Here is a 26,024-nt window from a genome sequence, read left to right as displayed (position 1 = left end):
GCAGGGTGCCAGGTGGTCCATCACACTCCACATCTCAAAAGGTTACCTACCCCTGGGCTATACATACAAATGCAACTGCATTACCATATACTGCTGGAGACAGCAGACTCAAAATCTGGTATTGTCAAATACCACTATATAATGATAATAATTGCATAGCAACTAGGGTTGTCCCGATACCGATACTAGTATCGGTATCGGCACCGATACCGAGTATTTGCCTGAGTACTTGTACTCGGGCAAATGCTCCCGATGCTTCACCTGATACCTGTACAGTCAGCGGTGATCGGTGAGTGGGGGAGTTACAAGCTTCTCCCCCAGCGGCTTTCAGCTGCTTTAGTGAAATTTATACAGCGGTGATCGGTGCTTGTAACTCTCCCACACACGATCACCGCTGACTGTCACCGCATCCTCCTCCATGCCATTCTGCTGTCCCCCTCCGTTCTGCTGCTGTCCCCCTCCATTCTGCTGCTGTCCCCCTCCATGTACTCTTCCTTTTCTGTATGGACAGAGTCAGCTGATTCTGTCCATTCACATAACTGAGACATTGTAACCTCCTGTGATTACGATGTCTCAGTTTATGAATGGAGAGGAGCCGCTGTCTTCTCTCCATTTATTTTCAGTGCAGCTGAGGTTGCAGAGAAAGGGACTGGGAAATCTCTATCCTCGGTCTCTTTCTCTGTCTCAAGGGGGAGATATCAGGGGTCTGTTAAGACCCCTGATATCTCACCAAAGCCCCCCAACCGGGCTGATTAAAAAACAAAAAACAAATAATGCAATAAAAAATTTAAAAAAATATTATTGTAAAAAATAATAAAAATGTAAATAAAAACACACACCGTCCACCCCCCCCCCCCCTCCTGAAAAAAAAGAAAGCATTGTTAAAAAAAAAAACAAAAAAAAAACACTGTCACGTGACATTAAAAGAAAAAGTATCGGTAATCGGTATCGGCGATTACTTGAAAAAAAGTATCGGTACTTGTACTCATTCCTAAAAAGTGGTATCAGGACAACCCTAATAGCAACTGTTATGGAAGAAGAAAATAAACAAAGTAAAATTTGCAGTTGATGTCTTTAAACCTGAAAAACAAAAAAAAGAAAAAGTCATATAGTGCAACAAATTAGACATTAATAAAGGCAAGAGATTGTCATATAGTCCAACCGATAAATTCAACGGAATGTTCTTAATACATTCTCCTGCTGGACGTCAGAAAATCGCTTTACGAAGTACATATCAGCAAAGTTCAGTTTCAAAAGGTCAAAAGCAGCTCAAGTTTATTAATAGGTTTCTAGAAAGTCTTTGCAATACCTTGTTTTGTGACCTTTATCTCTATCCTGCTATCATCACTAGGGGTGAATCCCATGGGTCGATCCATTCGGTCTTTAAGCAGGAAGAAGTGTCCAACTTGTAGACTTGGACTGACTTCTGGATGAATCTCCTTGTCTTTGTCAGAGTCTAGGAGACTGAAGAAGGCAGCAGTTGTTTCTTACTTACTGTACTACCTTGGCTCTGCCAACAGAAACCCAGCATGGGTTTGATTGCAAGAGTAAATTACCTTGAGTTAGGCAACAGCTGCTATGGCTCCCATTCACTCCCACTGCTGTCAGTCAAATCCAATGAAACTGGAGCTGGGGGGCGGGCGAGTCCTGCTGTCTGTGTCAATGGACGCAGTAGCAGGACTCGGGAGCATGCCCGCACGAGTGCCTCCATGGAATGCGGCTCTCTGTGAGGGCACTCGAGAAGAGGAGGAGCCAGGAGCACCGCCTGGGGACCCCGGAAAAGGAGGATCGGGGGAACTCTGAGCAAAACCCTTGCACAGAAGAGGTAAGTATAACATGTTTGTTATTTAAAAAAAAAAGCTTTACAATCACTTTAATGTGAAGCCATCAGTAGTGGTAATAGTCTCAACTGGAGCTGCTGGGATCATGGAGAGATAGCAGATGCTGGTGATAAGATCCAGAGAAGCTGTCAGAGAGCTGCCGTGGTAACTTTAGAAGAACTGTCAGATGGAGCTGCCAAAAGCCGTGGTGAGGAAAAGATGATCCGCACCCCGGTGATTGCTCTTAAAAAGTGTAATATTTATTGACAAGCCACAGTGACCAAACGCAAATGAGTACAGTTGACACGTTTCAGCCTATAAGGCCTTAGTCATAACCACATTACAGACATGAAACTTTGAAATAAAGAGTAGCTTTAAGGATCACTGGCTCCACCCATTAATTGTCTTAATTGACTACAGGCAATTATCCAAAAAAGGGGAATCAGCTATACTGCATATTGGGTGATCCATATGTATGCCACTATTTCTCACACACCTTATAGTGATAATAAGTACATGTGTGCACACACTCGTGCATGCACTCATGCACATATACATGATTAAATCACACCATGAGATTCAAAAAACATTAAAAACAACAAGTAAAAAATAAAAATAATAATCCAGGTATGTGAAAAAAGACACCAGAGGAGGAAAAGAGAGAAAGAGAGATTAGGCTCTGGGGAGAGGCATACTTAATGTAAGTGCAAATCCAGATCCCCCCTCGGGTTTAACCTCCGAGGTGATCTAGTTTTTAATCTAAAAATCCACCATGCCTCTCTTCCTAGTAGCATTCTCTCTCTTTCACCTCCTCTGGGTGAGTGAGACAACCGTTCTATTCCTCTAAAGCCGAAAGAGGAGAGATCGCCCTGGTGACATTCCCTAAAGTGACGTGTTACATTCGAAATATTTCTAGCATTTGGATTATTTGTGTCACAGTAGTGTTCCCCTATACGGGCTCTCAAAGGACGTGTGGTACAGCCTACATATTGGAGGCTGCATGAAATACAGGTGATCAGGTAAATTACATAGTTTGTGCCACAGTTGATGTATTGCTGTATAGTAAACTCTTCATCTGTAGCTGTGGCAACAAATGATTTACCCAGATCACACAAGTTACAGTACCTACAAGTTTTTATATTACAAGCGTAACTACCAGGATAGGAGAGCCAGGTGGGTTGGCATTGTTTAGATGAAAATAGACTAGGTGATAGTGCAGTCCCCAGTGTGGGCGCACGTCGGCTAGAAAAAAGGCAACCTGCTTGCAGAATCCCATTTAAATCTTTATCTGTATGTAATACTGGCAGATTCTTTTTTATTATTCTGACTGATTATATTCTTGGGAAAATGTGGTTACAAATGTAATGGGTTTACCCGTTTTTCTATTTCTAGAGTTGTAAGGTCTGACAGTAATCAAAACCCTTTCTAGTCCTTGGTATATGACAGATTCATTATAACCTTGGTCCAATAAGCGCTGATGAATGACCTTACATTCTAGTTCAGAGGTTGAGTTTGTTGAACAGTTACGTTTAGCTCAAATAAACTCTCCATAAGGGATGGCATTGATGGTGTGGGATGGATGACAACTGGTTGCAAAAAGTGTAGTGTTACCAGAGCAAGGTTTCCTATAGGTGCATGTTGAAACATTACCTGTAGTTGGATCGCCCTTTAGAGTGATGTCTAAAAAGTTAATACTGGAAACCTCATGCTCAATTGAAAAATGTAGATTTAACTGATTATCATTCAGAAATTTAAAAAATTTGTACATTTCCATAATGTCACCATCCCACACCATCACGAGGTCATCGATTATAGTGACCATACCAAATAATCTGCCTAGCAAAAGGGTTGCTGGGAGAGAACAAAACTTGTTCCTCCCACCAACCCATGTAGAGGTTCGCCATGGACGGTGAGAATCTAGCACCCGTCAACGCCCCACAGCGCTGGACATAATATACGCCATCAAATAAAAAATAATTATGCTTTAATAAAAGCTCAATGCTTAACAGAATAAACTCCTTTAGCTCCTGAGAGTAGGAGCTGTAGCGTTGAAGAGGATATTGGATGGCCTGCAATCCAGTGCTGTGGGGGATCGACGAATAAAGTGCCCTTATGTCCAGTGTAGCCCACACATAGGTGGATATCCATGTGACAGATGTGATATGGGATAGGACTGTGCTTGCATCTCTGATGTAGCCGGGCAATCTGTGTACCAAAGGCTGTAGGTGCCAGTCTACCCATTCTCCCAAATGCTCAAATAAGGAGCCATTTCCAGCCACGATTGGTTGTCCCTGTATGGGACGATTAAGTTTATGAATTTTAGGGAGATGATGGAATACCGGCACCACAGGTTTATCTACATAGAGATACTCAGCAGTTTTGGATGACAAAACTCTCATAGTGAAGCCCAACTGTAAATGTTTTAAAAGATTTGACTGAAAAACAGTAGTGGGGTGGTTGGACAGGGGTCAATATGTGTCACTGTCACTGAGCTGTCTGATGGCTTCAGATCTATATTGTTCCCTAGTCATCACCCCACTGCTCCTCCCTTATCTGCTTCCTTTATCACTAACCCTTTATTGTCTATTAATTGCTGTAGAGCCTCGCCCGCCCCCCAGCTCCAGTTTCACTGGATTTGATTGACAGCAGTGGGAGTGAATGTTCATTGAAGCACAAGAGACTCCATCTTACTTGCAATCTTGCAATGTCTTTGTGTCCTTTCCTAGAAGTCAGTGTTCATTTTGACATCAAATTTTGATTTAGTTTTAGTCATAGTCTTTTGACTAAAATGCCATTTTAGTCATCTGAATTGTTTTAATCTACTAAAATATCCAGTACATTTTAGTTGACTAAAATTGGCTAAATTTTAGTCTACTAAAATCTCCACTACATTTTAGTCGACTAAAATCTAAGGGATTTAGGTAAATTGTAATGCATTATTTAAGCATTTCTCTAGAATTTCCAAACTGGAGTAAAAATCTAAATTATTTATGGTATTACAGTTTTTGTACATGCACTACAGATATAGATTTAGCCATTGTGATATATAACGTCCTTATATATAAAGCCAAGTTTTGTTACAAGCATATTGCTTTTTTGACAAACAGAAGTGCAACTTTAAAATATTTTAAAAAACAAACAAAAAATCAGTGCTTCACTTGCTAAAAATCAGAACTGAATCTGTGCAATCAAAATTAAATAGTGTATAGGGGGCCATGTTAACCAACAGAAATAACAAATCAATGGTAATTCACTCACAAGCATCGTTGTGAAACCATTTCAGAGGCAAAACCACGCTTCCTTCATCAGCTGATGAATGTGGCATGGTTTTATCTCTGAAACGGTTCCTGATTGGCTACTAGCACCACAGTTCTTGTGCTTAATCATTACCAAACAAAAGTGAGTACACCCCTAAGTGAAAATGTCCAAATTGCGCCCAATTAGCCATTTTCCCTAACCAGTGTCATATGACTCATTAGTGTTACAAGGTCTCAGGTGTGAATGGGGAGCAGGTGTGTTAAATTTGGTGTTATTGCTCTCACTCTCTCATACTGGTCACTGTAAGTTCAACATGGCACCTCATGGCAAAGAATTCTCTGAGGATTTGAAAAACAGAATTGTTGCTCTACATAAAGATGGCCTAGGCTACAAGAAGATTGCCAAGACCCTGAAACTGAGCTGCAGCACGGTGGCCAAGACCACCTTTAACAGGACAGGCTCCACTCAGAACAGGCCTTGCCATGGTTGACCAAAGAAGTTGAGTGCACATGCTCAGCATCATATCCAGAGGTTGTCTTTGGGAAATAGATGTATGAGTGCTGCCAGCATTGCTGCAGAGTTTGAAGAGGTGGGGGTTCAGCCTGTCAGTGCTCAGACCATATGCCGCACACTGCATCAAATTGGTCTGCATGGCTGTTGTCCCAGAAGGAAACCTCTTCTAAAGATGCACAAGAAAGTCCGCAAACAGTTTGCTGAAGACAAGCAGACTAAGGAAATGGTTTACTGGAACCATGTCCTGTGGTCTGATGAGACCAAGATATACTTATTTGGTTCATATGGTGTCAGGTGTGTGTGGCAGGTGAGGAGTACAAAGACAAGTGTGTCTTGCCTACATTCAATATGCTGGTGGGAGTGTCATGGTCTGGGGCTGCATGAGTGCTGCCGGCACTGGGGAGCTACAGTTCATTGGGGGAACCATGAATGCCAACATGTGACATACTGAAGCCGAGCATGATCCCCTCCCTTCAGAGACTGGGCCGCAGTATTCCAACATAACGACCCAAAACAGCTCCAAGACGACCACTGCCTTGCTAAAGAAGCTGAGGGTAGAGGTGATGGACTGGCCAAGCATGTCTCCAGACCTAAACCCTATTGAGCATCTGTGGGGCATCCTCAAAGGGAAGGTGGAAGAGCGCAAGATCTCTAACATCCACCAGCTTCATGATGTCGTCATGGAGGAGTGGAAGAGGACTCCAGTGGCAACCTGTGAAGCTCTGGTGAACTCCATGCCCAAGAGGGTTAAGGCAGTGCTGGAAAATAATGGTGGCCACACAAAATATTGACACTTTGGGCCCAATTTTGACATTTTCACTTAGGGGTGTACTCACTTTTGTTGCCAGTGGTTTACACATGAATGGCTGTGTGAGTTATTATGAGGATACAGCAAATTTACACTGTTATACAAGCTGTACACTCACTACTTTACATTGTAGCAAAGTGTCATTTCTTCAGTGTTGTCACATGAAAAGATAGAATAAAATATTTACAAAAATGTGAGGGATGTACTGATTTTTGTGAGATACTGTATATTATATTATATATCTTCGTTGTATCCTGCCTGAGGTTCCGGCCTATGTGACCTCTCTGTATAATGAATCTCTTGTATTGTGTCTTTCTTTATTAATAAAAAGATGGAAAGTAAACAAAAGAAAAAACTGTGGGGATATCTGTTACTTTGATGCATATTCTTTATGGTTCACAAAATGCGAGGCATGGCAGGAGTGTGTCTTTTGCCTATATACATTGTGCTACAATGTGTCCCTCTTCGTGATCTCCGAAAGTTGAGAGGTATGACTGTACTGTACTGTAACCCCTTAAAGCAAGAGATGCCCTTATTCATCCTCTGATACCAACAAGAGCCAGGAGCATATATCCAGAGCAGCAGATGTATGCAGAATACAGTAGGCACTAGTCAAAGAAATCTATCCTTCTCTCTGGGGAAATTAACACGGCACTACAGCTTCATACATTTTTAAACTGAATACTGTTAAGGAGAGCAGTAAACAGAAATTGAAATGTGATGGAAAGATATGGATCGGTAAAAAGGAACAGATGATGAAGCAGAAAAAAAGGTAAAAAGAAATATAGAGACATACAGATGAAAAGAACAGAGATAATAACTTGTGTACTGCAGCAAATAAAGATTTATAGTGCTGATATAAGAGAATTCACAAAATAAAAACACCAAATTATTACCGTATATTGCTAGCATCATTTTTTTAGAAATATGGAGAGCCAGTATTAAGCAGGAAAAAAGGGACCATACACAGTTTTAATGTAATAATAACAGTATATGATTTATTTAAGCTGGCCATACACTGATGGCTTTTTTTTTTGTTTAGCTACAGTGCCTTGAAAAAGTATTCACACCCATTGTCGTTTTCCAAATTTTGTCATGTTACAACCAAAAATGTACTCGGTATAGTCCTGGCATATTTATGTCTAGGGTCAGCTTGTACGAGAACATCACAAAGTGTTTTGTTCTGTCTATGTGCAATTACGGGCCCCGTTTTGAGTTTATATGCCAATGTGTTGTCAGCTTGTAAAATATGTAGATTTTTCTTAATGGCTTGTCTGATACGGTCAGACTCACAGTTGAATGTGTGGATGAACAACGGTCGATCCAAAGTCCCAGAGGACTTGGTGCGAGTGGTCCCAATCTTGGTTAGTGCATGGTCAAGAACTTCTACAGGGTACCTTCTTTCCCAAAACTTCTCATTAATCTTATTAAGTTGCTGTAGTTTGTCATCTTCATCAGAACAAATACGTACTACTCCCATAAATTGAGATATTGGCAGACTATTGAGACGATGTTTGGGATGTGCACTTTGATAGTGCAAGAGTGTATTCCTGTCAGTGGGTTTCATGAAGAGAGATGTAACCAGAGAGCCCCGAGAGTTAGTGATCATTACATCTAAGAAAGAAATGCTACATGGTGAAATTTCAGGTGTGAACACAACCCCTGTAAAGATACTGTTCAAAAAATCAACGAAGTCAAAGAACCAAGTGTCCTCGTCGGTCCAAATAAGGAAAATGTCATCGATGTACCTAAACCATAATTTAATATGGTTGGTAAAGGCATCACAGATGGATAAATGTAACATTCCTCAAGTAGGCCTACATCTGATGCCTTTACCACACCACTTTGTGCCAATCCTTGGTGTGCTGGCAAATATCTACATTGTGACTTGAACCAGTATCCAGCTGGTTGTTTCTGCAGCACCCAAACCTTGAGAGCTTATACCAGGAACATGTTAGAATGGTAATATGAAGTATTAGGGACTTTAATGAGACATGTGACCACTCACTAAAATTAGAAGAAAAGAGGTTTAACCTTAACCACTTCTGGACCAGCCGCCGCAGTTATACTGCGGCAGGTTGGCTCCCCTGGGCGAACCGCCATAACTGTATGTCGGCCCTATAAGAAGCTGTAGGAGGCGCGTGATGACCGCTGGGCAGCCGTGATCGCTCGTGACAAAGCGAGAGCCAGGATCTGTGTGTGTAAACACACAAATCCCGGTTCTCTCAGGGGAGAGGAGAGAGATCGTGTGTTCATAATAAGTATGAACACTGATCTCTGTCATCCCCTAGTCAGTCCCATCCCCCCTACAGTTAGAACACACCTAGGGAACACAGTTAACCCCTTGATTGCCCCCTAGTGTTAACCCCTTCCCTGCCAGTAACATTTATACAGTAATCAGTGCACTGATATAGCACTGAACGCTGTATAATTGTCAATGGTTTTAAAAAAATGTGTCAAAAGTGTCCAATTTGTCCACCGCAATACTGTAGTCCCGATAAAAACCGCAGATCATCGCCATTACTAGTAAAAAAAAAAAATAATAATAAAAATGCTATAAATCTATCCCCTATTTTGTAGACGCTATACTTTTTGTGCAAACCTGTCAATATACGCTTATTGCAATTTTTTTTTTAATCAAAAATATGTAGAATACATATAGGCCTAAACTGAGAATGTATTATTATTTTTTTTTTTTAAATTGGGATATTTATTGCATCAAAAAGTAAAAAATATTGTCATTTTTCAAAATTGTCGCTCTTCTTTTGTTTATAGCGCAAAAAATAAAAATCGCAGAAGTGATCACATACCACCAAAAGAAAGCTCTATTTGTGGGAAAAAAGGACGACAATCTTGTTTGGGTACATCGTTGCATGACCGCGCAATTATCAGTTAAAGCGACGCAGTGCCGTATCGCAAAAAATGGCCTGGTCATTGAGCAGACAAATCTTCCGGGGCTGAAGTGGTTAAACTGCGTAGAGGGTACCTATGTACCTGTGTAGTGTATTGTTGAGTATTAGTGTCAGAAAGCTAGATGTTAGGTAATTTGGACAGGGTATAATCCCCAATCCTCATTAAATTGGTAGGTACGATGCCCGGTGGGTGTGGAGATGCGACTCAGTGTATATCTTGTGGCATGTATGCATTCCTTGATGATCGAGGGAGAATACTGCTGTGCAAAATGTAAGCACATTGTTTCCCTGGAAGCCCAGGTTCTGAATCTAGGGAAGCAACTGTCAGCACTGAGAAGAAACTCCATACTAAAGGAGACCCAGGAACGTACCTGGCAGGGGCCAGCACAGAGGCGGGTGGAGACAAAGAGGTGCAGGCATCAGAAAAGAGTAGATAGATGACAGTCAGGAAAGATAGAGGGGGAAGTGCCAGGGAGGCCGATCCAGGGCTGGAGCAACACAATAAGTACCTTCCATTGAGTGACATTGGTGAAACCAGTCAGGGGCCAGCACTGCTGGAGTTGAGGGACTCTTCTAGCTGCCAGTGGAAGAACTCCTCCAGTTAGAGTGGGGGGGAAGCGAAAGGAAAGGAAAGACAGATTCTGGTGGTAGGGGACTAAATTCATAGAAGGACAGAGAGAGCAATTAGTGACAAAGACCTGAAGCACCGAACTGTATGCTGTCTACTGGGAGCTTGGGTTCGGCACATCACGGATCTGGTGGACAGATTACTGGGAGAGGCTGGGGAAGACCCGGCTGTCATGGTGCACGTTGGCACCAATGACAAAGTCAGAGGCAGATGGAGTGTCCTAAAGAACGATTTTAGGGACTTGGGAGCTAAATTGAGGAAAAGGACCTCCAAGGTAGTATTCTCAGGAATACTACCGGTACCTCAAGCCACACCAGAAAGGCAGAGGGAGATTAGGGAAGTAAACAAGTGGCTGAGGAGCTGGTGTTGTAAGGAGAGGTTTGTGTTCCAGGAGGACTGGGCCGACTTCTCAGTCGGTCACCAGTACTATAGAAGGGACGGACTGCACTTAAATGAGGAGGGTGCAGATCTACTGGGAATAAAGATAGCCAAACTGTTTTTAAACTAGGCGACGTGGGGTAGGGTCCTGAGGTGGAGATAGTCAGCGCGGAACATAGTCCAGAGGGTAGTATTGGGGGCATTAGTGATAGGTTGACTAAAGCACATAAACCCAACGTAAGTATAGTAACAAGTCCTAGTTGCAATCTTGGAACACCCAATAAGAGGATAGTATGCGATCGGTCTAAACTACGTGGCATGTTCACCAATGCCAGGAGCCTGGCGGACAAGATGGGTGAACTATAGATACTGTTGTATGAGGAGGATTTGGATTTTGTGGGATTTCAGAGACCTGGTTCAACAGCTCCCATGATTGGCTGGCATTCAAGGGTATACCCTGTATCGCAGGGATAGAGAGGGTAAAAAAGGAGGAGAGGTTTGTCTATATATTAAGAATAATGTACAAGTGAATGTGAGAGATGATATCACTAAGGGAGTTAGGGAGGAGGTGGAATCCTTATAGGTAGATCTCCAAAAGGATGACGCTAAGGGGAAAATAATACTGGGAGTATGCTATAGGCCCCCTAACCTGAGGGAGGACGGGGAGAGGGACCTACTATTACAACTTAGATTAGCCGCAAGGATGGGAAGTTTTATCATAATGGGAGATTTTAATTATCCATACATAGACTGGGCGGAGGGAACCACACATTTGTCTAACCCTCGCCAGTTCCTAAATGTCTTGCAGGATAATTTCATAGGTCAGATGGTAGACGCACCAACTAGAAATAAAGCGTTACTAGATCTACTGATTACCAACAATACAGACCTGATCACGGATGTGGAAATACGGGCAATTTAGGAAACAGCGATCACAGATCAATTGGCTTCAGTGTAAATCACATAAATAAGAAACAAAGGAAATACAAAGACACTGAATTTCAAAAGAGCCAACTTCCCTAAACTATGATCCTTGCTAGAAGGCATAAATTGGGATAAAATCTTAGGAACAAAGAACACGGAGGAGAGATGGGTTTGTTTTAAGAGCATATTAAATAAGGGCATTACCCAGTGCATCCCATTGGGTAATAAATTTAAAAGAGCGAAACAAAAGTCCTGGAAGGCTTAACTCCAATGTAAAAATGTATAAAAGCAAAAGAGAAGGCCTTCAAAAAATACAAGGTTGAGGGATCATCATCAGCATTTAGACTTTATAAAGAATGCAACAAGAAATGTAAGCGTGCAATTAGGGCGGCTAAGATAGAACATGAAAGACACAGCGGAGGAGAACAAAAAAATCCTAAGAAATTCTTTAAGTATGTAAACAGTAAAAAAGGGAGGACAGACCATATTGGCCTCAAAGAATGAGGAAGGACATCTGGCTACAAAGAATGGGGAGATGGCGAAGGTATTGAATGTATTCTTCTCCTCAGTCTTCACGAGGGAATCAGGGGGCTTCAGTAACCAAAACTGCAGTGTTTATCCTCGTGACACATTACAGAAAGCACCCTCATGGCTAACAGAGAACAGAATTAGAATTAGACTTGGGAAACTTAACATTAATAAATCACCGGGACCGGATGGCTTGCACCCGAGGGTACTTAAGGAACTCCGTCAAGTAATTGCCAAACCATTGTTCCTAATTTTTACTGACAGTCTACTGACTGGAATGGTACTAGCAGATTGGAGAAAAGCCAATGTAGCACCAAAATTTAAAAAGGGCCCAAAATACATCCCTGGCAATTACAGACCAGTTAGCCTGACATCAATAATATGCAAGCTCTTAGAGGGAATGATAAGGGACTATATACAAGATTTTAGTGATGAAAACGGTATCATTAGCAGTAATCATCATGGATTCATGAAGAATCGTTCTTGCCAAACCAATCTATTAACCTTCTATGAGGAGGTGAGTTGCCATCTAGATAAAGGAAGGACCGTAGATGTGGTGTATCTGGATTTTGCAACGCATTTGACACAGTTCCCCATAAACATTTTCTGTACAAAGTAAGGTCCGTTGGCATGGACCATAGGGTGATCTACTTGGATTGAAAACTGGCTACAAGGGCAAGTTTAGAGGGTGGTGATAAATGGGGAATGGTCAGGGGTGGGTAGTGGGGTCCCACAGGGTTCTGTGCTGGGACCAATCCAGTGGCGGCTGGTGCTCAATTTTTTGGGGGGGGCGCAAACATAGCCCCAACCAACACCCCCCCCCCCCGCCGTCACTTGATAGCGCCTACAGACAGACAGATTGATAGGCAGATAGGTACACAGACAGACAGATCAACAGGCAGGCAGATAGGTACACAGACAGATCGATAGACAGGCAGATAGGTACACAGACAGACAGATCGATAGGCAGGCAGATCGCTAGGTACACAGATAGACAGGCAGATAGGTACAGAGACAGACAGATCGATAGACAGGCAGATAGGTACACAGACAGACAGATCGATAGGCAGGCAGATCGGTACACAGACAGACAGACAGATCGATAGGCAGGCAGATCTATAGGCAGACAGACAGACCGATAGGTACACAGACAGATTGATAGGCAGGCAGATAGGTACACAGACAGATTGATAAGCAGACAGATCGATAGGTAGGCAGATAGGTACACAGACAGACAGACCGATACTAATGGTCAGATAGACAGACAGAAGACTGACCCAATGAGAGTGGAGAGGCGCTTAAGGTATGTAAAAATTGGTGCTGCACTGTTCTTAAAAAAAAAAAAAAACAAAAGAAAAAAAAAACTATGCTGCTAGAGGTAGTAGTACAAAGGTAAATGAACATGTAAAATGATATAAACATATAAAAAACCAGAAACAATATAAGAATAAGTACAATCAATATAGAGCACTTCTATACCCAGTAGGTGCAGTGTGATATTCCACAATAATCGGTGGTAATAGCAAAGTGCAAGAAAATCATTCAATAAAGACTTAAGGCCAGATGTGAGAAGTATCTTACTGGAAACACTAAAATCAATATACAATCACTAAAAACCTCAATGAATCGTGCAAGTAGGCAAAAAACATTGTGCAAAAAACAGCAATTAATAAATTAAATGTGCAACATGCGATCAATATGTGCAAAAATCGCAAATGCAGTGTATAATAAACATCTAACCAAAAGAAGTCCACTGTAGAACTTGTGAAAATTCAAACAAAGGCAAACATGTGCAAAATATATAATGGGACTGGGAATGTAGTCCAATGCAATTAAATCCTCTTAATGTGGCTAATCAGAAAATGTGCAAAAAAGTGCAATAAGGTGCTGAGAGCATGGGGGTGATCTCCACTTCATGCACAGGACACACAGTGGTGTGAAGTGGCCCCTTACCTTGCGGTAAAGAGATAACCGCATAAAGTTGCTGGTAATGGCTGCTTCTCCCTGCCTCTCACTTAGATTCCTGGGCTGGATGGAGCTGTTAGTGGGTCTTTGTCTCTCAGTGGAGCAGGAGGGGGATTAAAGGAAAGAAGGGGCCAGATAGTGTAGTATTTCAATCAGAGGTTGTTTTTTATTAAAACAATGGTGAGGGTAATCACTTCACTTACAAGAAAAAAACACACAGAAAACTTATCTCCTACGAGCCCATTTGCATATATCAGTCTTGGATGTCTATCCCGTCACGGTCACATGACTTCATCAGGGGCTAAAGGGAGGCATCATAGGTGTCCTTAAATAGTATCTCCTATTAAGTTCAATGGGCGGCCATTTTCCCGTAGCTCTATATAGCAATAGTATTGGTGGCCATTTTCCGAGAGTTCATGGGCGCCGCCATTTTCTAGGTAGTCTATTACTACATAATCCAGCCACCAATCACAGCCTGTTTGATACCAGAAGGGGCATGGCCAATACCCAGATCCTACATGGGATGGGTGCGGCATTCATCTAAGAGAAGGGATAACTGTCAGTAGAGTATCAAAAGCTGAGATACATACTAAGGGTGCTGACATGACGGACTTACATCATGGAGAGGCACTTAGCTTTGCGCCACAAAGCAACACAAAACCCCGCAAATGTAGCGTCCATAGTGCAATGTGGCCGGCGCCTGAGCACAGTGAATTTAAAGAACTTTTCAAATTTAGTGCTCTCACTACATCAAGACAATGTAGTGACTTTTCTTCCCTGGAACATGGTTTTGGGAAAAACGATGGCAGGACAATATCTTCCTTCAGATGAAAGCCTGAAACCACTTTTGGCAAAAAGCCTGGACGAGGACGTAACACCACTCTGTCCTCATGAATATTCAAATATGGCTCTTTACAAGAAAGAGCAGCCAATTCTGAAACCCTCCTTGCTGAGGATATAGCAACCAAAAATATCAGCTTCTTAGTCAGAAGGACTAAGGGAACATGATGTAATGATTAAAATGGCGGTTTTTGTAATACTGACAAAACTAAATTCAAGTTCCAAAGGGTTAAAGGTGATTTAACTGGCGGATTATTCCGCATCATCCCTTGCATAAATCCCCGGACTAAAGAATGCATAGCAAGCAGTCTTTGAAATAAAACCGATAAGGCTGAGACTTGGCCCTTAATAGTACTTAGGGCCAACTTCATCTCTACGCTCAATTGTAGAAAGGCAAGTATTCTGCCTATAATATATCTCTGAGGGTGCCAACACTTGGATTCACACCAGGAAACGTAAGCTTTCCAAACTCTATAATATACAGCTCTGGAAACTGGTTTCCTTGCATTGATTAAAGTTGAGATAACAGACCTGGAAAGCCCCCACTTCTTCAGAATGTGGGTTTCAATAGCCAAGCCATTAAATTTAGCGTTCGTAAAGTAGGATGGAATATCGGCCCCTGCTAAAGCAGGTCTGGCCTTAGTGGGAGAGGCCAAGGACCCTCCACTGCCATCCGTACCATGACCTTCTGGGCCATGCTGGTGCTACCAGAATTACCGGCTTTCTTTCCAGCTTGATCCTGCAAAGAAGTCGAGGCAGCAACTGAATCAGGGGAAAAGCGTGGATCAGTGAAAACTGATCCCACAGAGTTACCAGCGCATCTGTTCCGTATGCGAGTGGATCCCTTGTTCTGGACACAAAGTTGACTAACTTCATGTTGAATCTGGACGCTAGAAGATCTATGTCCAGAGTCCCCCATCTTTGGCAAACAGCCCGAAACACTTCAGAGTGAAGAGACCATTCCCCTGGGAATAACTGCTGGCGACTTAGATAGTCTGCCTGCCAATTTTCTACTCCCGGAATGAAAGCTGCCGATAGAGATGGGACATTCCTTTCTGCCCAGGTTAGGATATGGTTCACCTCTCTCTGAGCTGAGAGACTCTTGGTGCCCCCTTGGTGATTGATATAGGCCACAACCGTGGCATTGTCGGATTGAATCCGGACTGGACAATTCTTTAACCTGGAGGTCCAGGTTTTCAGAGCCAGATACACTGCCTGAATCTCTAGGATGTTGCTGGGCAGGGCTCTTTCGAGTTTTGACCACTGTCCCTGAACAGTCATCTCCTCTAGTACCGCTCCCCAGCCTGAGAGGCTGGCATCTCTCGTTACTACTTTCCAGATTATTAGTCTGAAGCATTTCCCCTTCAGCAAATTCTGGCTTCATAACCACCAACTGAGGCTTTGAGACACTCTTGGGGACAGCCGCATTGGCAAGTCCAAAGCTTGGATCGTCTTGTTCCAAGCAGAGAGGATTCTGTTTTGCAACCCTCTTGAATGGAACTGGGCATAGGGGACTGCTTCGAATGAAGCTACCATCTTTCCCAACAACCTCATGCAAAGGCGAATTGAAGGATTTGCTTTTGACCTGACCATCCGTACCAGCTCTTGTATGGAGCTGATCTTTGCTGGAGGCAAGAACACCCTTTTCTGGGCTGTATCTATGATCTGGCCTAAGTATTTCAGCCTTCCTACTGGTTTTAAGGAAGACTTCTCTAGGTTGAGGATCCAACAGAGACTTTCCAGGTAACTGGTTGTAATGCGTACGCTTTGCCTTAAGCGGGTCACTGACTGGTCTATTAACAATAGATCGTCTAGGTACACCAACACTGTTATGCCCTGTGCCCTCAACCTGGCTAGAGGTGGGGCCAGTATTTTTGTGAATACCCGTGGTGCTGTGGCTAGCCCAAAGGGTAAGGCCGCAAACTGAAAGTGCCATTGTTCCACTTCGAATCGTAGAAACCTTTGGTGAGCGGGAAATATTTTGAGCGAATTTTTAGGAACCGATTTAGATTTTTTAGATCCAGAATGGGTCTGACATCTCCATTCAGTTTTGGTACCGTAAACAGGTTTGAATAGAAACCTAAACCTTGTTCTTCTGTGGGGATCCGTATGATTATCCCTTGAGTCCATAATCGGTCTAATGCTTGAAACAGGGATTGCCTTTTCCCTGGATCCTTGGGAACGTTTGATCTCAGAAAGTGAGATGGTGGAAACTCCCGAAATTCTAGTTTGTATCCTAGAGTCACTGTGGAGATAGCTCATCTGTCCTGAGTTTCCCTCTGCCAGACTTCTGCGAAATGCAGAAGTCTTCCCCCCACCTTGGTGAGTGGAGACGCCTCTTCATGAAGAGGTCTTAGTATTCTGCTTTGTAGTCTTGCGGCTCCAGGTCTTCCTTTGAGCCTGACCCTGTGATTTTTCCTCTTGAATCTGACGGTGGAAGCCGTCGCCACTGCCTAGAGGCAGATATGCTTGGCGCAGGAGAGAAAGTCCGTTTAAATGAAGGACGTTTATACTTTCTTTTGACTGGCAAAAGAGTACTTTTTCCACTGGAAATTGTCTGATGTATTTATCCAAATCACCGCCAAATAGTCGCTCCCCATGAAATGGGAAACTAGACAGTCAGGTGTGTTTGTTAACCTAATTAGAACCCCTCCCCCAACCCACAAATGTTTTAAACAGTCAGGTGTGTTTTTGACCCTAATTAGAACCCCTCCCCCACCCCACAAATGTTTAAAACAGTCAGGTGTGTTTGTTAACCTAATTAGAACCCCTCCCCCACCCCACAAATGTTTTAAACAGTCAGGTGTGTTTGTTAACCTAATTAGAACCCCTCCCCCACCCCACAAATGTTTAAAACAGTCAGGTGTGTTTGTTAACCTAATTAGAACCCCTCCCCCACCCCACAAATGTTTAAAACAGTCACGTGTGTTTGTTAACCTAATTAGAACCCCTCCCCCACCCCACAAATGTTTTAAACAGTCAGGTGTGTTTGTTAACCTAATTAGAACCCCTCCCCCCTCCCCACAAATGTTTTAAACAATCAGGTGTGTTTGTTAACCTAATTAGAACCCCTCCCCCACCCCACAAATGTTTAAAACAGTCACGTGTGTTTGTTAACCTATTTAGAACCCCTCCCCCACCCCACAAATGTTTTAAACAGTCAGGTGTGTTTTTGACCCTAATTAGAACCCTTCCCCCACCCCACAAATGTTTTAAACAGTCAGGTGTGTTTGTTAACCTAATTAGAACCCCTCCCCCCTCCCCACAAATGTTTTAAACAATCAGGTGTGTTTGTTAACCTATTTAGAACCCCTCCCCCACCCCACAAATGTTTAAAACAGTCACGTGTGTTTGTTAACCTAATTAGAACCCCTCCCCCACCCCACAAATGTTTTAAACAGTCAGGTGTGTTTTTGACCCTAATTAGAACCCCTCCCCCACCCCACAAATGTTTAAAACAGTCAGGTGTGTTTGTTAACCTAGTTAGAACCCCTCCCCCACATTCAAATGGATCAATGGGCCATCAGAGGGGGTGATTAATCTTATAAGTGGGCCTTATGTTTTTTACAATTTCAATTACAAACACACATATTAATAATGTTTGACTGCTGTTGTTCACTAATGTTTTTGTGTAATCTGATATACAAGTTATGTTTAAAAGTCCTTATCTTAATGTTTGTTTTTTTTTCACTCCACAGTTTCCTTCCAGTACACAGGAATGACAGACTGTGGCCTCCCAGTTCGCTGACCGTTGGGACTTTCCCAACTGTGTCAGGGCGATTGACGGGAAGCATGTCCGCATTGTGCCACCACCGCATTCGGGGTCTTATTTCTATAACTACAAGGGGTTCCATAGTGTAGTTTTGATGGCAGTGGTCTCGGCACATTTGGACTTTCTGTTTGTGGATGTGGGGAAGAACGGCCAGATGTCTGATGGAGGAGTCTTTGCACAGACCAAGCTGTGCCAGCGTCTCCAGACTGGTGGCCTGGGATTGCCACCTGATGACCAGAATGTTGATGGACTCCCCTCAGTTTTTATCGCTAATGAAGCGTTTGCTCTCGGTGAGCACTTGATGAGGCCGTTCCCCCAAAGGACATTCAACCCTGAGAGGAGGGTATTTAATTACCGGCTGGCCAGAGCAAGAAGAGTTGTGGAGAATGCCTTTGGGATTCTGGCCAGCCGCTTCCGTTTGTTCCTTTCAGCAATAAATCTGGTGGACTATAAACTAAATTACGTCATACTTGCTTGCTGCATCCTACATAACTTTTTAAGGGGACATTCAGCTACATATATTTCTTCTGTTGGACCTGAGGCCGGACTGGAACAAGATACAACAATGACAGGCCTAGAAATTGGCCGTATTGGCTTGGCCCCCCGAACCACACGTCAAGTGCGTGAGCGTTATGTTAATTATTTTAATGGTCAGGGGGCCATTGCTATTCAGCAACAGCTTTAATTTTACCAAAAAATACAATAAAATAATTGATCAAAAATATCTTGTTTTTATTCTTGTTTGCATTTAGTTTTGTCTGTCTCCTAGTGCACTTGTAGTAGTGGCAAGTGCATTTACCTTTAGTTAATCAGGCCCTGTCACTGTAACCACCCCAAAAAAAATAAAATTATTTTTCTGAAATAATCAGCCACACACATTGTATTAGTAAAAACGTTTTACTGTGTGCACATTGAAAGGTGCATTTTTGAATAATTTTTTTGTTTTTATTTTTTTTTCAGATTTTTTTGGTGTAAAAATATATATATTTTTTAACGTTATTAAAGGCATATTTTTGCTAAAATAGACCTTGATAAAAATATTTACATTCACAACAGTGTTTTTAAAAACATACCAAAACATTAAAGAACTTACAAAGTTCAACATTTAAAGAACGGTGCATGTGATGTCACCCTTGGAAATCGTTCATTTTGAATATGCTCAAAATTGAGCATTACAAAAGGGTCAAGTCAACATGTGCTATCTCCCATCATGGGTGAGCACTGTACGTGTTTTGTGTGTGCAATCCCTTTTTGTTCCTATCACCACAAAATAATTTTGAGGATGAAGGGGTTGCAAACACAAAACAAGTACATTGATAGCCCATGATGGAAGATAGCACATGATGACACACCGTGTGCATCATAATGAAAATTTGGGTAACACAAAAAAAATTAAAAACAATTTTCTAGAAAAAACAAACTTCACAAGGAAATGAAGAACATGATTGATGTTTTTAGGCAAAACGTTATTATATTCTGCCCAAAACATCAATCATCTTCTTCATTTCCTGTTGCATGGAGTCCATGTGAAGTTGCATGCTGTGAATTTGGTCACGCATTTTATCTATTTGGCCATTCCACAGCATTATCTGGCCAATCAGTCTTTGGGCACTGTCTGTGCTGAATGGCTCTGCCGCTTGGCCTTCCACAACCAGAAACTCACCTAAAATGAGTGAAAACAAGGGTTACAATATGCACGCCAAAATACATTACCTTAAGCTGGGATGTCAGTCACTCGGTGGGCTTGAAACCTCGCACACCTCCTCCACCTCTCCTTCCTCCAGGTCGTCGGGTGGGCGTGGTCTTGGGCTGGGGCTTGGTATATCTTCTGCCTCAGGCTGGTGACTTGGGGGGGTCCTCGGATCCTTGGACTGTTGTCTGAGTCTTTTCTCCCCTATGATAATTGAACAAAAGGTATAGTTAAAACACAGTGATATTTTAGATTTTATCAAATAATCTGAAACGTTGGTTAGGAGTTGTGGCCAATTGCCTTTTTTTGTCATCAAAAATTTAGAAGACAGGATGAACATTCCCTCTGAACAACAATTATAAACAATGCACATTTTCTGGCAAGTTTCACAGATGCAGACACCTCAATGATCTCCTATGTGTATTACCCCTATAAAATTTATTTATGGTCACATAGTACGCTATAGTGCTCGTGAGTCCAGATGTGTAAACAGCTGCTGTGTCCTGTCCTTACATTACACTGAATCATTTTTGAAGAAGCATTATATTTTCCAACACATCTACAGCACATCAACAAATTGTGGGAATTGGACAAATTATCAAGACATAAATGTATGTCCAACCCTGTCCCATCGTATTTGGCAAAAAAATAACGTCATTTTATAAAGTATCATATGTATTTTACAAAGAACGGTCTTTACGAACGATGCTGTAGAAAGTCAAAAAATATGGATCAGCATGCAAGTTAAGTATCTCAATAGGAAAACACAACAAGTACTTACTTTTTTTTAAGCAGCTTCTTTATTCGCCAATATTGCTCTGGCTCCCGACTTTTGATGTCAGACCACCGCTTCCTCAATTGTTCTTTCGACCGTTTAGTGCCAAATTTAGCTTCTAAAGCGGTGACAACTGAGGACATTATTTTGTCCTAAAGCATATTCGGTCGTGTGTACGGTCCTTTTTTGCCATCGTAGTCCTCCCTTCTCAATATGGACACCATCTCCACCATCTCTTCAAAAGCCATGTTGGTGGCCTTATATCTCCTCTGGGATGTGGATGGTTGTAGCTCCGGGCTTTCCTCCGCGCTACTTCCACTGATTCTCTCTGCCATCTTTATCTATCTACTCCCACTGCGCAACGAAGAGTGAAGGGGCGGGGACAAATCTTACTAAAGAACGCCAGGGGCGGGCGACGCAGGCAGAGCATGACACATGCGCAGTGTATATAAAGCTATTACGATGGCCTACGCATGTCCGTGCGGAAGTAGCGAGCGTCAGAAACAAAGGTAAGATTAAAGTGGGGGTGTGTGTGTTTGGTGTGTGTGTGTGTGTGTGTGTATGTATGTGTCCCCTAGATTACAAACCAAAATAATCCTGTTATTTGTGACTGACATTAGTTTGGATCTGGTGTCTTGTCTTTCAGAAACAATGAATCCCTTTAAAGAGGAAGAATTTTTGTTCCAATTTATTGAGCTCTATCAGGAAAAGAAAAACCTGTGGGAGGTCAAACACCCACTATATTATAATAGGGATGTAAGGAAGGCAACACTGGGCACACTTTTAGAATTTGTGAAGACTCGAGTCCCCCAGGCAGACCTCAAGTTTGTGGACAAGAAAATTGGTATCTTGCGAAACATGTATAAGCGGGAACACAATAAAATCCAGGAGTCGCTCAGATCCGGTGCAGCAGCTGACCAAGTATATGTACCCAAGTTGTGGTACTACCACAAAATGCGATTCCTGGATGACCAGACCGAAGCCAGGCAATCACTTTCGACCCTTCCCCCCACCCTTCTCCCCACCCTTCCCTCCAGCCTTCCCTCCACTCTTCCCTCCACTCTTCCCTCCAGCCTTCCATCCACCACCACCCCAGCTGAGGAGTCCCAGGAAGAACCGGGCCTTTTCATCATTGATGAAGTTGATGCGCCCAGCTTCATCTAGGTATTTTTTTTGTGTAATTTGTGATTGTGTAAATGTTATTAATGTTATTAACGTGTTAATTTTTTAAGCGCTTCCTAAAAAATGACTTCAGCACAAATATTAATATGTAGACATATCACTAGACAGTAGTGGCCAAAAATATACTTCTGCATAGGTGTGCACAGCCTCTTGCATTAGGGTGTGTACCCCAAAGCTCAAATACATATGTATATTTACTGATGGTGTCAGTAGGGCAGTGGACAGTGTAATTTTGTTAATTTTCTTTTCCCAAAATTTTTGGGCTTGTGTAACATTTTTGGTGGGGGATGAAATATCAGTGGTCTAAACAGGGGGGAATATGCAGCACACAAGGCAATTAGGGTGTGCCCAGGCACACTTGGCACACCCTGTGCGCATGCCTATGTACTTCAGATATAGTTGATCACCTGAAATAATGGTGGTGTCAAATAGATAGCCTTTACTATTTTTTGAAAATTATATTTGAAAGTCATGAGCTGAAAATTGTGTGTGATTGCATAACACAAAATTACAACTATGTCCCTTTTTTTGACACAGGATGACCTCAGCCAGGAGGAGGCCTTACCCAGTGGGAGAGAGGAGGAGGCCTTGCCAAGTGGAAGAGAGGAGGAGGCTGTGGCTGGGCCAAGTCGAAGCCGCACGGAGTGTCAGGTGCCTCCACTCCGCATTCCTAACAAAAGGCCCAGGAGAATGACACAAACTGAGCAGGAATCCCTAGCCCTCATACAGGAAGCAAGCCATATCCTGAGCACACCGCCCAATGCAGAGGAGGCGTATGGCACCTATATAGCCAGCAGATTGCTGGAGTTGGAAAAGGGCCAACGCCTCCTCTGTGAGGGTCTGATTTTTCAGGCATATCAGAAGGGCTTGAGAGGGGAGCTTACTGCTACCACATATCTGGCAGATGAAGCCACTCCTCCTCCTCCTCCTCCTCCTCCTGCCCCAAGTACACCACCAGAGGCACAGCCTCCAAGGAAGGCTGCAGAGAAGCGTGGAGGGAAGGCTGCAGAGAAGCGTGCAGGGAAGGCTCCATGGAAGAGTCGAAAGTGATTGCCTGGTTTCTGTCTGGTCTGACTGTGCTCCCTGGTTGCAAGATACCAATTTTCTTGTCCTAAAACTTGATGTGTGTCCTGGGGGACGAAAGGCTTCACAGATTCTAAAAGTGTCTCCAGTGTTGCCTTCCTAATTTTTTTTTTAACAAAATAAATGGATTTTTTTGACTATTATTGACTATGTGTTTTTATTCAAAAACGCCATTTTGTTTGGGAGTAGGCAGGTACAGGTCAAAAAGACTTGTTAAACTTTGGGTTGATTTAAGAAAAGCTCCAGAGCTTCAGAAATGAGGTAAGGCTTGACTTTGCAAAGAGTACCCAATCCTGTGCAAGGAAAATTCTAAAAACAGCATTTTTGCTTGCACATGATTGGATGATGGAAGTCAGCAGAGCTTCTGCTCATTTACTAAGCTCTGGAGCAACTGCTCTTGCAGAGGGCAACTGCACTTTGCAAAGTGCACAGTCTTTTTCCCTTTAGTAAATCAACCCCTATGTGTGTTTTTGACAAAAGGCTAAATCATTTCTAATATCAAGTGAAAAGTACTAGTGAAAAGTTCACTTTAGAAATTGCACAGCAAGTGCACTTGTTGGAAGTGCAGTCGCTGTAAATCTGAGGGGAAGAGCTGAAATGAAATGAAGCTCTGCTGATTTTAACATACAATCATGTGCAATAAAAAGTTTTTTTTTTTTTTTTGGGGGTTCCTTGCATGTGCCCCTCGGATCCACAGCGAAGGCACTTCAAAATGCTCTTTCTGTGCAATTCCAAGTAGAATTTGCACTTGTAGTGAAAAATGAATTTGCCTTTGTAAAATACACCCCCCTATGTCTAATGAACAAGGGACAACAACCTCATTAAGGTTCATTAAAACAACACAAAATATTAAGGTTATTGTGGTAACTTGAAAATCCACACAAAAAAAAAATTTAAAAATGTGGGTATAATTTAGCACACATTGTAAAATAGATAAGTGTTGAAATCAATAAAAAAAATAAAGATGAGTCCAAAATCTAATTTAAAAGTTTTTATTTATGGAGATCTGGCTTTTTACAAATATCATATTAGTCATGGCATGAGGATAAATCATGAAGAAAGTAGTTTGTGAGAACTTTGTGTGAATATAAAGCAGAAAAACAACTTCATTCCTCTCGCATTATAAATAAAAAAAAAAGCGCTGTATTAAAAGATCACAGAAGAGGAATGTGCTAGCTTCAATACGAAGGCTAGATTTACCAGACCGAGCGCTTCCGTCTTGTAATTGCTTCAGAGCATGCGTCAGTTTGAGTTCGTCGGACTAGCACACAGACGATCGGTTTGTCCGCTAGAAAGAAGAGTCCGTCGGATAGATTTAAAACTTGTTTCAAATCTAAGTCCGTCCAACTTTGGAGCAAACAAAGTCCGCTGGAGATCACACACGATCGAATTGTCCGACGAAATCCAGTACGCCGGACCAAGTCTGCCGTAAAGTCCGCTCGTGTGTACGCAGCATAAGAACTGTTCTATTTACTTGAACAATAGTAGGAAAAACAGTGGTAGCATTGAATGATCTAATGTTAAACAATAATTTTTTTCCTGCACTGCAAATGCCTGTGTAAATTCCTCACGTGCACCAGCGCTTCTGTGTCCTGTGGCAGCCTTGCTTCAGCTGGTCTGATAGACACTGTCTGTTTCCCAGAGTTATCTTTAGCTTTAAGCTAAGCTAAAAAGCTATAGGCCTCTTTCACACGGATGATCCGTATGTCCGTTTTTCATCCATCCGTTTTCGGATGAAAAACGGACATACAGTCATCCCTATGGAGCGTCGGATGTCAGCGGTGACATGTCCGCTGACATCCGACCCCGCTCCGATCCGAAAAGTGTAACGGAGGAAAAACCTACTTTTCCCTCCGTTTTCGGATCGGATCGGATGACGACGGACACTACGGACCGTCATCATCCGATCCCCCCATAGGGGAGAGCGGCGCTCTGACAGGTCCGTCGCTGCACAGCGTGCAGCGATGCACCTGTCATCTTCCTGCTCAGCGGGGATCGGCGGAGCGATCCCCGCTGAGCCAGCGTGTGTTCACGGGGCGGATCATGACTGATCTGCCCCGTGTGAAAGAGGCCTTAAGCTTTTTCAGGTGTGAGCCTGATTGTCTATGCACCACGCCCTTTCCTGTGCTTTAGCAAGAGTCACCTCAGAGGGGAGGCGGGGGAGGGAATTTAGACAGCCTTTTTATCAGCTTTTCAGATTTAAGCTTGTTTAAACATAACATGTATCCCTATCCACTCAGTTTCCCCATTTAGGGGGAGAGGAGACCCCCCCCCCTCCAGCTGCTGAGACACACGCTGTATTAGCACAGATTTAAACAGGGTCTATACACTATTACTCCCTCTAGAGGAGTTTTTAAGGCATTTTACAATATAATTGAAAGGAGTCATAGGTGGACTTTGCAGTTCCTATGCTTTCCTCTTACCTTTTCCTCGCTGCAGGATACTGCTGTAAACAGACAGATCCAAACTTTACCCATCACGGCGGGCAGCGTTTTTAAACCTTTAAAGACTGGGGCCCTTTTAATAGGGGTTCCACTCGTTTGGACCATGTACAGCACCCCTCAGAACAGCTTTAGGTAATGTAGCAAGACCAAAAAGAGTCCTGGTTCCTAGGGTCCAGCCCTCAAAGAGGAGCGTTACAGGCAAAACCTCGTTCTTCTATGCGAGGCCCGGGTACCATCCTGGAGCCGCAGTGGCAGGATGGATCCGGTTATGGAGGCTTTTTAAATCCAGCATGGATCCCTCCTGGAGCTTCGCAGAGCACATCTTCACTCGTGCCAACACCTTTAGACACTGGTGAAAAAACTGAGGACTCCTGGAAGGAGGAGGGGTTATATAGGGGAGTCAACTTCCTGTATTGGGTGTGCCAGTGTCAACACCTGAAGGTAGCTATAACCCACTAAGTAAATACTTAAGGCTCTGTGTCCTATGATGTATGATAAAGAAAT

The sequence above is a fragment of the Aquarana catesbeiana genome, linkage group LG07, assembly GCF_042186555.1.
Source record: "Aquarana catesbeiana isolate 2022-GZ linkage group LG07, ASM4218655v1, whole genome shotgun sequence".
In the NCBI taxonomy this organism is placed as follows: Eukaryota; Metazoa; Chordata; class Amphibia; order Anura; family Ranidae; genus Aquarana; species Aquarana catesbeiana.
This window is presented reverse-complemented; position numbering follows the sequence as displayed.